The sequence below is a fragment of the Bufo bufo genome, chromosome 4 (genome assembly GCF_905171765.1).
Source record: "Bufo bufo chromosome 4, aBufBuf1.1, whole genome shotgun sequence".
In the NCBI taxonomy this organism is placed as follows: domain Eukaryota; kingdom Metazoa; phylum Chordata; class Amphibia; order Anura; family Bufonidae; genus Bufo; species Bufo bufo.
Window position 1 is genome coordinate 546,180,713 of NC_053392.1, and position 14,050 is coordinate 546,194,762.

The following is a 14,050-nucleotide window of genomic DNA, read 5'->3' on the forward strand; positions in this document are numbered from 1 at the left end:
GGCTACGGCATTACAGTGAGTGGCAGCACTTACCTGCACATTTATTGGCTGCGTAGCAGCCAACAAACGTGCGGGGAGGATACTCGAGCATCGCGCTCAAACACACGCGGTATTCGGCCGAACACTGCGATGTGCTCAGCATCGCAAAGCTCGAGCCGAACTGGTGTTTGGCCGAGCATGCTCGATCAACACTAGTTAATAGTAAAAAATATTCCATTAACCTAACACGTACAAAAAATTTGTGATGAGCGACAGGGGTCATATTCGAAATCATGATATATCGTGAATATTTTATAGAATATTCATCGAATATTCGCAAATTCTAATATTCATAATATTCTACAATTTTTATACTTGAAAAATCGGCAATGTAATGATCGCATAATTTGCGAATATTACGCGATCAATACAGTCGTGGGTCAAAAAGGCATATATATATGCTATATATTAGTTTTTTATAATATTCGTCATTGACGAATATTCTATAAAGCTAATATATAGCACTATGTCGAATATATTTGTTTTTTAGAATATTCGTTTAGTTTTTTTTCAGTCTGTACAGTTGTTCCACTTCGGCATACTCCTCCCCGACAAGCGTCCCCGTCACCATGGGAACGCCTGGGAGTTAGAATATACCATCGGATCTGAGTGCAACAACTGTACAGATTGAAAAAAAAAAAAAAGACGAATGTTCTAAAATACGAATACAGTCAGATCCATAAATATTGGGATATCAACACAATTTTAACATTTTTGGCTCTATACACCATCACAATGGATTTGAAATGAAACGAACAAGATGTGCTTTAACTGTGAGCTTTAATTTGAGAGTATTTACATCCAAATCAGGTGAACGGTGTAGGAATTACAACAGTTTGCATATGTGCCTCCCACTTTTTAAGGGACCAAAAGTAATGGGACATAATAATCATAAATCAAACTTTCACTTTTTAATACTTGGTTGCAAATCCTTTGCAATCAATTATAGCCTGAAGTCTGGAACGCATAGACATCACCAAACGCTGGGTTTCATCCCTGGTGATGCTCTGCCAGGCCTCTACTGCAACTGTCTTCAGTTCCTGCTTGTTCTTGGGGCATTTTCCCTTCAGTTTTGTCTTTAGCAAGTGAAATGCATGCTCAATCGGATTCAGGTCAGGTGATTGACTTGGCCATTGCATAACATTCCACTTCTTTCCCTTAAAAAACTCTTTGGTTGCTTTTGCAGTATGCTTTGGGTCATTGCCCATCTGCACTGTGAAGCGCCGTCCAATGAGTTCTGAAGCATTTGGCTGAATATGAGCAGATAATATTGCCAGAAACACTTCAGAATTCATCCTGCTGCTTTTGTCAGCAGTCACATCATCAATAAATACAAGAGAACCAGTTCCATTGGCAGCCATACATGCCCACGCCATGACACTACCACCACCATGCTTCACTGATGAGGTGGTATGCTTAGGATCATAAGCAGTTTCTTTCCTTCTCCATACTCTTCTCTTCCCATCACTCTGCTACAAGTTGATCTTGGTCTCATCTGTCCATAGGATGTTGTTCCAGAACTGTGAAGGCTTTTTTAGATGTCGTTTGGCAAACTCTAATCTGGCCTTCCTGTTTTTGAGGCTCACCAGTGGTTTACATCTTGTGGTGAACCCTCTGTATTCACTCTGGTGACATCTTCTCTTGATTGTTGACTTTGACACACATACACCTACCTCCTGGAGAGTGTTCTTGATCTGGCCAACTGTTGTGAAGGGTGTTTCCTTCACCAGGGAAATAATTCTTCGGACATCCACCACAGTTCTTTTCCGTGGTCTTCAAGGTCTTTTCATGTTGCTGAGATCACCCATGCATTCCTTCTTTTTAGGAATGTTCCAAACAGTTGTTTTGGCCATGCCTAATGTTTTTGCTATCTCTATGATGGGTTTGTTTTGTTTTTTCAGCCTAATGATGGCTTGCTTCACTGATAGTGACAGCTCTTTGGATCTCATCTTGAGAGTTGACAGCAACAGATTCCAAATGCAAATAGCACACTTGAAATGAACTCTGGACCTTTTATCTGCTCATTGTAATTGGGATAATGAGGGAATAACACACACCTGGCCATGGAACAGCTGAGAAGACATTTGTCCCATTACTTTTGGTCCCTTAACAAGTGGGAGGCACAAAAATTAAAGCTGGCAGTCTGCAGTTAAAGCACATCTTGTTCGTTTCATTTCAAATCCATTGTGGTGGTGTATAGAGCCAAAAATGTTAGAATTGTGTTGATGTCCCAATATTTATGGACCTGACTGTATATTTGATATAGTGCTATATATTTGTTTTTTAGAATTTTCTTAATTTTTTACATCTAAAGTCATGATTCCTCCCTGCTTAAGTTGCTTGTGGACCAATGACTCATTGACCCACAAGCAAGAAGCAGGGAGGAATCATGTGCTCAGATCGGAAAAAATGACGAATATTTGCTATAATGAATATATAGCACTATATTCGAAATATTCGCAAATTCTCGAAGTTGCGATATTCGAGATAAAAATTCGCTATTTGAATATTCGCGCTCAACACTACAAAAAATGTCTAAAATGTGTCTAATCCTGAAGACCAAAAATACCCTCAAGTATGAACTGGTTAAAAAGATATTCCCTTCTAGTAATGCTATGGCATAAAGTCAGGATAACCCTTAACTTTCTCATCATGAGAATCTGACTACAAGGACTTTCAGTAAACCCAAAAAAGAAGGAGCATGTATTCCCCAGCACTGCATAGCAGTGCTCCCGAGTAGGGATGAAGGAACACGAACTTTACAGGTTCGGGTTACGTTGGAATTCTGTTATGGATTCCATTATAACAGAATATAACGTAATTCGTAGATGGAAAATAAAAAGGAAGACTTTAAGAGGGATTCCGTTTTGATCTGCCATAATAGAAGTCTATTGCCAAGCATAACTGATCCTTCTGGTTTCTGTTATGCAGGACTGAAAACAAAGTGTGGTGGACACTTTTGTCTAACTGTACCAACTATTGGCTGGCTTACTTTGAGGCAGAATTTACTCGTGGCACAATTTAGGAGCAAAACACTGCATCTTTGGTCATGCCTCTTTTCCCACTAAGCCACATCCCTTTCCATTAAGCAATGCCCCTTTTGAACTAGACAAAGACAACTTCTCTAAACCTACAGTAGATGTGCCAAATTGTGTCAAATTGCACCACATTTTAGCACAAATTAAATCAGAATCTTAGTGCAGTCACATTAGTAAATATGGGCCATTATGTCAACATACCCTTTATCTACACATTCTTTGGGAGCTCGGAAACTACAGCTCCAAGCATCCCCTGGTAGTCTGTAGACAGACAGTGCAAAGTGGAAGTTACTGTTTTACAACAGCTGAAAATTCTCAGGCCTTACAAAATCTATGCATAAACTACACTGCTATACTATAGGACTGGAATGAATTAATCTATGGATAAATTACATTTCAGCAGTCTGACCACTTGTAACTGAAGGTCATTGATTCTGTTTTACTCGCATATTTTCACAACACACTGAGCACACACAATGGCTTCTGTTCACCTGCATTTGTCTCCGTAACTGTTTCCACAAGACTAGACCGATCAGCAATTATTAACTCAGGGTCAGGTTTTAACAAGAATAACAAATCTGAAAAAAGCAAAACACAGGATCAAGAGTAAGAACATCTAAAAACTGATTAAATAGAACGGTGTAAGGGATTACTAAAAAACATTACTGTGAGAACATCAGATAAAGTGGACAGATAAAGTGAAATTTCTATCCTTATTCACCCACAATATTTTCTATTAACTTTAATTTACTTGTAAATACTGTATATGGAAATACATACTATAAACTGTACATTAGTGTCACAACTTTCATTTATCCCTTTCTGAGACATTATGCTTGTTCTGTGATATCACTATGTACATTATTCCTATGCTGTGACATCACTGTGTATTATAATTCTGTCTGAGAATTTCAACAATGTTTATTGCATACTCATTTATTGATGGACAAACTAGGGACAGTCTTATTTGTATGGGGAGCTAATGTTGGGGAGAGAAGGATTGGGCAAGTGAATATTTTCACATGATCCTTTTGTCCTCCAGGAGATAAGCCACAGCCAGAAGTGTCTGGTAGCAGCTTTTTCCTCTCTCCTCATTGACAACATATACTGTACATGTTGGACTCAATTCAAATATATGCAGTATGTGTATGAGTGAAGTATCACAGACCTGGGAATATCTGCAATTGTTTTATGTGTTATTGTTATGCATTGTCATGTTATGCTATGCCCCGTACACCAGCAGGAGTTATGGTTGACAGGTACAGGGTTAACCACCCTGTCTCTCCCCTCTTGGTAGGTTGGGCTGGCCCTGCTTCCAGCCAAAAAGGGGAATTCCAGAAAGACAGAGTAGGAAGGAAGCATATGCTAGAGCTCCTACTCCAAGGGATGTTATTCAGTTCTCTTGTGAGACCGCTATATCAGAGAAATTCACACAAGCTACAGAGTGTTTAGCCTGCAAAATGACCAGCAAACCACAGCTTTACAGACCCTGCTGCAGGCAAAGGAATAGAGATTTGACTTGCATCACCAAAACAACATCCAGGCCAGACTAATTTTCATGTCTCCATTACACAGTGGGCTCTTATATCCACAAGTGCCAGCATACTGCTGCTAGCCAGAATTACAAGAGAGAGACATCAGTCAGACCGCACATCTGAAGTGCCATTAAATTGTCACCTAACCAGCCACCAGACCTCATCATCTTGTTACAGAAATTGTACTTTATACTTAATACTGCCTAATTCTTCAAACCACCTTTCCACTGCAATGATCCCAAGGGAGAAACGGCCTGTGGGAGTACAGCATGAGGAAACAATCAGGGCCACTACCACTCCCATCCTCTGAACTCCTCAGGGGCTCGCTGCATGAATAGCTGGAAGATATAGCTGTTGGTCAAATGATTGTTCAGCCGATAGCTATTGAATGTGTATGGCCAGCTTTAGGATCTTTTCACACCGCGTCTTGTAATGTCCGGCCAATGTATATATCAGAATATCTCGCAACATTTTCATCTGACCGATTCCATTATATAAACTCTAACTTGTGCACTTGCGCTGCAAGCCCTGGAGGAGTGGAGGATGGGAGTGGTAGTGGTTCTGGCTGTAACAGTCAATCACAGTGGCAATCATCACACATGACCCTAGAGCCAGGCAGTGACAGAAGAATGCACCCACGTTCCCTTGGGGCACACCCTGATGTTGGGGCTTCTGCCTGATGGTAGTTGGAGTGCCCTTGATGTTGTAAGTTTGGTGTGGGTGCAAGGTAGGAGGTGTAAAGCGATGGCTGGCGCATGGTGCAGGAGTCAGTAATCAGGCGACGTGTAATAAATAAACATCTCTCTTTTCTAGAGTGCAGAATGGGAGTTGTAATACACCCAATGGTATCAAAAAACAGTTCCAACAATTCACAGTACAAATCTTCTCAGATAGCAATGTAAGCATTTGAGCAAGGATGGGAATTATAATATTCTTTCTTCTCTGTCTTCCCAAAGTCTCTCTCTCTCACTGCAAAATCTATGGCTGGCAATATTACTCTTGCAATAGTGGCTATAATTTCCAACTGATGGATTCAGGGTTTAAGATACGGTTGGCCAGACCATGTCCAAGTGTGAAGGGTGTATTAGCAATGTCCCTCTTACTGCAGTAAAATATATCAGCTTTGATCAGCAAATACTTTACTGTCTTACTCTAGTGCTCAGCCATTCAGATTCTGGGCCTTCTTGTTTCTTTCCTTTATCTCTCTCTTTCTTGAGTACTGTAGAAATGGTGAGGTCTTTCACTTGAGCAGATAATACTCAGAGAATGTGATTACCTTAATCTTTGGCCTAGGGCTGTGAGAAGTGAGCACATGTCACAGCTTTCACTTCCTCACTTGACTGAATTAGGGAGGGGCCTAGGATATACAGTACACCTAAGTTCCTGCAGGGACTTAGTCAGGATCATTTACCGACTGATCAATGCAAAGGCTATGCTGGGTACTGTCACGCCCTGCCCTTTGAGTGATCTGAGAAGATCTGTCAGACTTGCTGCACGTGATTCTATCTGACAGATTGCTTTGTTGTGGCTTTGGGCAGGATCCCACCCCTCACAGGTTCTGCTCATTAGTTTACAATAAAAGAGAAACAGAAATGTCAGTCCTGTGTCCCAGGAAACGGACAAATACTTGCGCTGCTGGTTCCAATGTAGTGTGGTGGGTATTCACACTTGAAAGTCATGCAGTAAAAGGGTTTGAAACCGCGCCGCTTAGGATCCAGTCGAACGCTACACAGGTGTAAGAATCAGGGTATTAGCCTCCGTCCTCTTATCTCAAGGGGTTCAATCCTCCTCTGACACCTCCTCTGTAGGATTAAATGACCGGCATATAATGAAGTACCCTCTTAGTTGTTGTTAAAAAAAGTTTTATTCTACTCACAAACAATGGTAGATAACAGGCATAATAAAATCAATTCGAACTCCTGCCCGACCCGGGTTTCGCTCTCTGGCTTCCTCAGGGGCGACAACTGCGCATGTCCACAGCTGGGCCCTTTAAATAGCCCAACCTCCCTTTCTCAAGCTGTGGGAGCCATAGCTCAATCAAAGTGTATCGAAATACATTACATTAGCGTATCAATACTGTGACAAAAACATTTCACCATAATACAAAATTATACAAAATATATTCAAAGTAATCAGAGGTCAGTTTAGACCATTTTAAATAGTGCCTATGTTCTTCTTTATCATATCGCCGCAGCCTTGTAATATATATAACCTCATCCATATGTTTAATTATCCCTATTCCCTAGACCATATTCATATATTAGGTATATCTTCCTTTCTACCAACCTTTATTTCATCTTTTTCAAAGGCCTTCTTGATCGAAAATATTCATACTATCTTATACCTTTCCTCCCGTGCTCACCTAAACCCCTCTCCACCCACTACTAGTCACGTTGTTCCACACAGAGTCAACCCCACCCCTTCCCATTCATCAAGTTCTTCTCACATGACCCGGCTATCCAATCAGCAGTCGGCTGAGGGCAATGCCTCCTAATGACGCTTCATGGAAGTCCTCAATACAAGGTAGAGACTTTCACTGGTTATTTCTCCCTGGATGTAATTTTCCACTTTATACCTCACACTAGACACGGCTTCAGGTCGAACTCAATGTTCAGACCACTTGGTTGTAAAGTCCCCAATTGGTAGATCCATTCTACTTCTTTCCGATTGATTTGCAACAGTGAGTCATCCCCTCGCCAGTGTGGTTTAACCACTTCCACTCCGGCAAACTTCAGACCCCGCGGGTTCTTCCCATGCATGAGCTTGAAGTGAGCTGACACACTGTGGCTCATCAATCCTCTCTTGATGTTCCCTATGTGTTCCTGGATCCGCACTTTTAATTTCCTTATTGTTCTACCTACGTATTGGAGTCCACAGGGGCACTCCAATACGTAGATCACACCCTCATTTTCACAGAAGCAGTTTCCTTTTATTCGAAAATCCCCTCCATTTTTATTGGATACCATACAGTTTAAAGTTCTCATTCTTCCCTTTGTGTTCCGATTTCTACACCCAGTGCAGAAACCGCACCATGTGAACTTCCCTCCCTCTTTTCCACGTTTTTTCTCCACTGGGGGAATGGCACTATGCACCAACTTGGTTCTAATACTCGGAGCCTTTCTAAAAATAAATGAAGGGTTTTCAGGTATAATTTTCGCTAATATTGGGTCATTTTTAAGCGTTCCCCAATTTTTTCTGACTGCTTTTTTGACAGTGTTGGACATCGAGCAGTATCTTGTTATAAAGAAAAATCTATAATCCTTCTCACTCTTTTTCACTTTCATTTTCCCCTTCTCTTCTTTTTTCTCCTTTTCTACAATATGGATGCACGCATCTAGGCATTCTTCCTCATAACCTCGTTCAAGGAATCGATCTTTCAGCACCTTACATTGCAACCTATAGTCCTCCACTGTAGTCCAGTTTCGGGCCATTCTTTTGAACTGCCCTTTTGTTATGTTTTTGAGCCATGGTTGATAATGGCAACTTTTCATGTCAATATAAGAATTGACATCCGTCTCTTTAAAAAAGGAACTAGTCTTAAAATTACCCGCCTCTATCCTTATACACAAATCCAGAAAATTAATGGAAACATTGCTGATTTCTCCCACAAACCGCAAGTTCCAGTTATTATCATCAAGCTGGTGGATAAATGTCTCAAGTCCTTCCTTCTCTCCTGCCCACACTAGGAGGCAGTCGTCGATGTATCTCCTCCAGATGATTAGCCTCCCCTTGGGGGTATCCGCTCCTAGTGTGGGAAGGATGGTGATCTCCTCCCATGCCCCCATAAAGATGTTGGCGAAACTGGGGGCGAATTTCGCCCCCATCGCCGTACCAACCCACTGTACGTAATGGGTATCCCGAAACCAAAAATAATTGTGTTCGAGGCAATACTCATGGAAAGTGAATGTTCATGGAAAGTGATGCAATATATTATTAGTGTTCGGAAAAAGAAGTTAAGTAAAATTAATCACACAATTGAAGAACTACAGGAGGTGATTAAACCGCTTAAAGGTGTGAATAGGGGTGAATATGATAAATGTAGCAAACAATGTCAGGAGGCGGTCCTGAAATCAGAAAAGGATATACGAAACAAAAAACAGAAGAAATACACAAAGATTAGCAACAACTATAAGTCAGATTTGGTTTATAAATGGAAAAATAAAGATAAAAATATAGAAATGTCGGATGCAACACATGTGAATGAAGGTAGTGAGAATAATCCTAATTCAGGATATCGCACTGAAGGTTTTAGGAACACAGAGAATGGGGGTGGAAGGCAAAAGTTTTTTAAGAATAATTATGGTAAAAGTCACCAATTTAATGATTATGTGCCGCAGCGGAACTATGGATATTATAACAGGAATAATGACCGTATGTATCAACCCAATAGAAACTATGACCCCGTATACCAGCCCAATTATGGCAACTTTGAGAGAGGTGATGACCACATGTACCAACAAAAATATGGAGGGCAATATAATGGTAATCACGGACAAGGTGGTGGTTATAGAGGATATCAATATAGACAGCAATATAGACAGCCGTATCAAGGAGGAGGATATAATGGAAAACCAAAATGGAGACCGCAAAATAATTACGGTCCGTACCAACATGAAAATAGAGGGAATATGGAAAGTGCAAGTTATGAGGGAAGTAGTCACGTAGCGGGTGATATGAGAGGGAATGGGGAGGGAGGGAGACAGAGGACACAACAAGGTGAACAAAATTTTCCCCACCAGAGTATGAAAGGGGTACAGAGGGAGGGGGAAGTAAAAGAGCTGGGTGTGAGAACACCGCAAAAAAGAAGTCTTGTAGAGGAAGACGGGGAAAGGGGAAGAACAAGCCCAAAAACAAAGAAAAGCAAGGAGACATAAGAGGGATTTTTAATTTGAGTAGTCACGTGTTAACGGAAGACGAAAAAAGTGTTCTCAACAAAGGATTAAAATATGCACCGAGCCAAAAGGTGAATAAATTTGAGATGTTTTTAGACATACATAAGTTCATTCGAAAAATTAATATGGCCAAGTATTGGATGAATAACCCGGCCCCACAGAATAAAAAGGTAGAAGAAAGGGATGAAATTGTGCACACAAACCTAAAAGAGAAATCTAAGTTCTTCCCAAAAAAACGTAATAATGAGTGCGTAGAAGCGTTCAAAACAGGCCTATTGAAGGAATTAGAAGGAATGGACACGAGCAAGATAACACAGAATTTAACTTTTGGTGAAAGGAAGGCCCTAAAAGATCTGGAGCAAAACTCACACCTAATAATCAAGCCCGCCGATAAAGGGGGTGGGGTGGTTATAATGAATAGGGACAAATATGAATCGGAAATGTTGAGGTTGGTATCTGATGATATCACATACAAAAAGCTAAAAAACAACCCCACTTTGGAATACAAAAAATTACTTGATGGTCTGTTAAGTGATGGCCTCAAAAAAGGGATATTAAATAAGAAGGAGTTTGATTACCTAACTGTTCCCTACCCTATTGTGCCTGTGATATATCATCTGCCAAAGGTGCATAAGAGCCTTATTGATCCCCTTATTGATAGTCTCGGGGTTAAATTCCTTGACATGCAAAATTACGGAATACATAGATTTCTACTTACAGGGATATGTAACTGAAAACCCCTCACACCTGAAGGATACCGAATCGGTAATACAGTTGAAAGATCTGAACCTGCCCACTCCAAATACATGGATGGCCACAGTTGATGTGGCATCGCTGTATACAGTGATCCCCAAAGATCTCGGTATAGAAGCGGTAGCCAATAGGATCAAAAAAGACGTCAAAATCAGTGACCAACAGGGGGATTTTATTTTAAAATGTTTGGAGTATTGCCTCGAACACAATTATTTTTGGTTTCGGGATACCCATTACGTACAGTGCGTTGGTACAGCGATGGGGGCGAAATTCGCCCCCAGTTTCGCCAACATCTTTATGGGGGCATGGGAGGAGATCACCATCCTTCCCACACTAGGAGCGGATACCCCCAAGGGGAGGCTAATCGTCTGGAGGAGATACATCGACGACTGCCTCCTAGTGTGGGAAGGAGAGAAGGAAGGACTTGAGACATTTATCCACCAGCTTGATGATAATAACTGGAACTTGCGGTTTGTGGGAGAAATCAGCAATGTTTCCATTAATTTTTGGACAAAGGATAGAGGCGGGTAATTTTAAGACTAGTTCCTTTTTTAAAGAGACGGATGTCAATTCTTATATTGACATGAAAAGTTGCCATTATCAACCATGGCTCAAAAACATACCAAAAGGGCAGTTCAAAGGAATGGCCCGAAAACTGCACTACAGTGGAGGACTATACGTTGCAATGTAAGGTGCTGAAAGATCGATTCCTTGAACGAGGTTATGAGGAAGAATGCCTAGATGCGTGCATCCAGAATGTAGAAAAGGAGAAAAAAGAAGAGAAGGGGAAAATGAAAGTGAAAAAGAGTGAGAAGGATTATAGATTTTCCTTTATAACAAGATACTGCTCGATGTCCAACACTGTCAAAAAAGCAGCCAGAAAAAATTGGGGAACGCTTAAAAATGACCCAATATTAGCGAAAATTATACCTGAAAACCCTTCATTTATTTTTAGAAAGGCTCCGAGTATTAGAACCAAGTTGGTGCATAGTGCCATTCCCCCAGTGGAGAAAAAACGTGGAAAAGAGGAAGGGAAGTTCACATGGTGCGGTTTCTGCACTGGGTGTAGAAATCGGAACACAAAGGGAAGAATGAGAACTTTAAACTGTATGGTATCCAATAAAAATGGAGGGGATTTTCGAATAAAAGGAAACTGCTCCTGTGAAAATGAGGGTGTGATCTACGTATTGGAGTGCCCCTGTGGACTCCAATACGTAGGTAGAACAATAAGGAAATTAAAAGTGCGGATCCAGGAACACATAGGGAACATCAAGAGAGGATTGATGAGCCACAGTGTGTCAGCTCACTTCAAGCTCATGCATGGGAAGAACCCGCGGGGTCTGAAGTTTGCCGGAGTGGAAGTGGTTAAACCACACTGGCGAGGGGATGACTCACTGTTGCAAATCAATCGGAAAGAAGTAGAATGGATCTACCAATTGGGGACTTTACAACCAAGTGGTCTGAACATTGAGTTCGACCTGAAGCCGTGTCTAGTGTGAGGTATAAAGTGGAAAATTACATCCAGGGAGAAATAACCAGTGAAAGTCTCTACCTTGTATTGAGGACCTTCCATGAAGCGTCATTAGGAGGCGTTGCCCTCAGCCGACTGCTGATTGGATAGCCGGGTCATGTGAGAAGAACTTGATGAATGGGAAGGGGTGGGGTTGACTCTGTGTGGAACAACATGACTAGTAGTGGGTGGAGAGGGGTTTAGGTGAGCACGGGAGGAAAGGTATAAGATAGTATGAATATTTTCGATCAAGAAGGCCTTTGAAAAAGATGAAATAAAGGTTGGTAGAAAGGAAGATATACCTAATATATGAATATGGTCTAGGGAATAGGGATAATTAAACATATGGATGAGGTTATATATATTACAAGGCTGCGGCGATATGATAAAGAAAAACATAGGCACTATTTAAAATGGTCTAAACTGACCTCTGATTACTTTGAATATATTTTGTATAATTTTGTATTATGGTGAAATGTTTTTGTCACAGTATTGATACGCTAATGTAATGTATTTCGATACACTTTGATTGAGCTATGGCTCCCACAGCTTGAGAAAGGGAGGTTGGGCTATATAAAGGGCCCAGCTGTGGACATGCGCAGTTGTCGCCCCTGAGGAAGCCAGAGAGCGAAACCCGGGTCGGGCAGGAGTTCGAATTGATTTTATTATGCCTGTTATCTACCATTGTTTGTGAGTAGAATAAAACTTTTTTTAACAACAACTAAGAGGGTACTTCATTATATGCCGGTCATTTAATCCTACAGAGGAGGTGTCAGAGGAGGATTGAACCCCTTGAGATAGGAGGACGGAGGCTAATACCCTGATTCTTACACCTGTGTAGCGTTCGACTGGATCCTAAGCGGCGCGGTTTCAAACCCTTCTGCTCATTAGTTTGTTAGTGATGCTATGTATACCTGCTTCTCACTATAGCCCTTGCGGTTTATAGTTTCTCCTGGAGTTCGCTGCTGGTGTTTTGTGCATCTCCTGCTCCCAGTTCGTCTTCAGATAAGTTCTCCTTCCTTCCCTTCTGTTGTTTGTACGGGCTAGGCCTTAGGTAGACACGGGTTCCTTCATCTGGTGCAAGGAACCTGTTATCTTTTCTCCTGCTCCCTAGCTTAGGGTTTGTATCATTTTCAGCAGGGCTTAGGTTCGAGTGCATGAACACTTCTACCATCAAGATTTGTTCATGTTGGTAGCAGCCAGGGAAAGGCTCAGGGACTATCAGGCGGTGACCTTTCCCTGTTCCCTACCTGTGGGGGCCTAGCCTGCCGTTTTGTGTAATTTTGTTGTGTTTTGTTTGCTTCCGTTCCCTCACCTTCCGTGACATTATAAACCGCCCATACCGTAATTTTTTTTCCTTGCTCTGTGCAAAATGGAAGCTATAGCTGATACTCTGGTTGATCGCATGCAGGAATTATCTTGGGAGGTAGCAGATCTCCGTAATTCAGTTGCACTGTGTGAGAGATCTCTGGCGTCTGGCGCCGCTGGTGGGAACTAGGTCAGCCTTGAACCAAAGGTCGCTCTCCCAGATAGGTTTTCCGGGGGAAAGGATAACTTTGTTCAGTTCAGGGAGTCTTGTAAATTATATTTTCGTCTGCGTCCGATTTCATCTGGGGACGAAAGTCAAAGAGTGGGAATTATCATTTCTCTGGTGAATGGTGATGCTCAGTTCTGGGCTTTTTCTCTGCCAATCGGTTTGCAGTCCCTGCGATCGGTGGAGGAGTTTTTCAGAGCCCTGGGCCTAATTTATGATGACCTGGACCGCGTCTCTTTGGCCGAATCTAAGCTGCGTAGCTTGTGTCAGGGGGAACATACGGCTGAGTCATATTGTACTGAGTTTAGAAGATGGGCGACTGACTCAGGGTGGAATGACCCTGCACTCCGTAGTCAGTTCTGTCACAAGCTGTCTGAGAAACTAAAAGACGCCCTTGCGTTTCATGAAAATCACGATTCTTTGGAGGCGGCCATGGCTCTAGCTGTAAGGATTGATAGACGTCTGAGGGAGAGGTACAGGGTTCCCCTCAGGCAGGAGGCACTGTCATTTGGGGAATCGGTCCCTCCTGTACCTCGTGGTACAGTGACATTTGAACCTGGGACTGGAGAGGAACCTATGCAGTTAGGTCAGGTGTCTTCTTGCCTTGGTAATAGGAACTCTAGAGTGCAGAGAAGACTGTGTTATTACTGTGGTAAAGAAGGACATTTTGTTAATGTGTGTCCTTTTATTAAGCCTCATAATGGTAACAAAAAAAAAAGGAGGGTTCTTTCAAAAAAACAAGTTCCCTT